The 1,150-nt window shown below is 50.3% G+C and overlaps 1 pseudogene; it reads right to left on the bottom strand.

Moving 5' to 3' along the window:
• The window catches only part of LOC105513760, a 40,679-nt pseudogene that overhangs the window by 7,898 nt on the left and 31,631 nt on the right, over positions 1-1,150 (bottom strand).

The raw sequence follows: 1,150 nt of genomic DNA, 5'->3' as shown, positions 1-1,150 counted from the left end.
ATGGATGGGTGGATGGACAGGTGAATGGATGGATCATGGATGGATGGAAGATGGATGGATAGAAGGATGAACAGCTGAATGGCTGGATAATGGAAAGATGGATGGATGGATGGACAAACAGGTGAATGGATGGATGAAGAGGTCACCAGATGAATGATGGATGGATGGATGGATGATGGATGGATAGAAGGATGAAGAGTTGGATGCATGATGGAAAGATAGATGGAAGGATGGATGGATGGACGAACAGGTGAATGGATGGACGAACAGGTGAATGGATGGATGGACAGGTGAATGGATGGATGATTAAAGGATGGAGGGATGGATGATGGATGGAAAGACGAACAGGTGAATGGATGGATGATGGATGGATGGAAAGACCCACAGGTGTATAGGAAGATGATGGAAGAATGGATGGATGAATGGATAATGGGTGGATGGATGGAAGTAAACAGATAGATGATGGAAGGATGAATGGATGGATAGACGGGTGAATAGATGGATGATAAAAGGATGGATGAATGATGGATGGATGAAAGGACAGATGGATGGATGGATGATGGACAGATGGATGGAATGCTGAACAGGTAAATAGCTGATGGAAGGATGAACGGATGGATGGATGGACAGAGAGTGAACAGCACAGGGGCCCTCCTGCATCCCTTGCCACTCACCTGGATGTACAGGTCCACCATCTCGCTTTGCCGCAGGATGTAGTAGATCTTCCCTGCTTGCAGCCAGGCATGCGCCGCCTCTTTCTTCTGGAGGTCAATGAAAATCCCCAGACTTCGTTTGGTGTAGTCCAGAGTGGATCTGTAGGCCCTGGAATCAGACACAGGTGTCAGAACAAGGGCTCTCATCCTCCTGGAACTAGTCTGCCTCCTCCCGTGGATCTGGTGACAGATGAATCTGGCATGTGGGGACTGGGAACGGCCCTCTTGTGTGTGCAGTGTTCTGCCCTTCCCAGGCTGCTGGGGGGGCCAGGGTGAACACACACGGCATGGAAAAGATGAAGGACATCCTTCTGAGGGAATCGAGCATCATGCTGCCCTGTGGCAGGAGGAGTGTGCTAGTCCATCTCCCCTGCCTCCCAGACATGGCCTGTGTCTTCTCCAGACGCACCAGGAGCCGTTAGTGTTCAGAGGCTATC

The sequence above is a fragment of the Colobus angolensis genome, unplaced genomic scaffold (genome assembly GCF_000951035.1).
Source record: "Colobus angolensis palliatus isolate OR3802 unplaced genomic scaffold, Cang.pa_1.0 Scaffold105, whole genome shotgun sequence".
Classification (NCBI taxonomy): domain Eukaryota; kingdom Metazoa; phylum Chordata; class Mammalia; order Primates; family Cercopithecidae; genus Colobus; species Colobus angolensis.
Note: the sequence above shows the minus strand (reverse complement) of the source record. Positions and strands in the feature narration are given on the sequence as shown.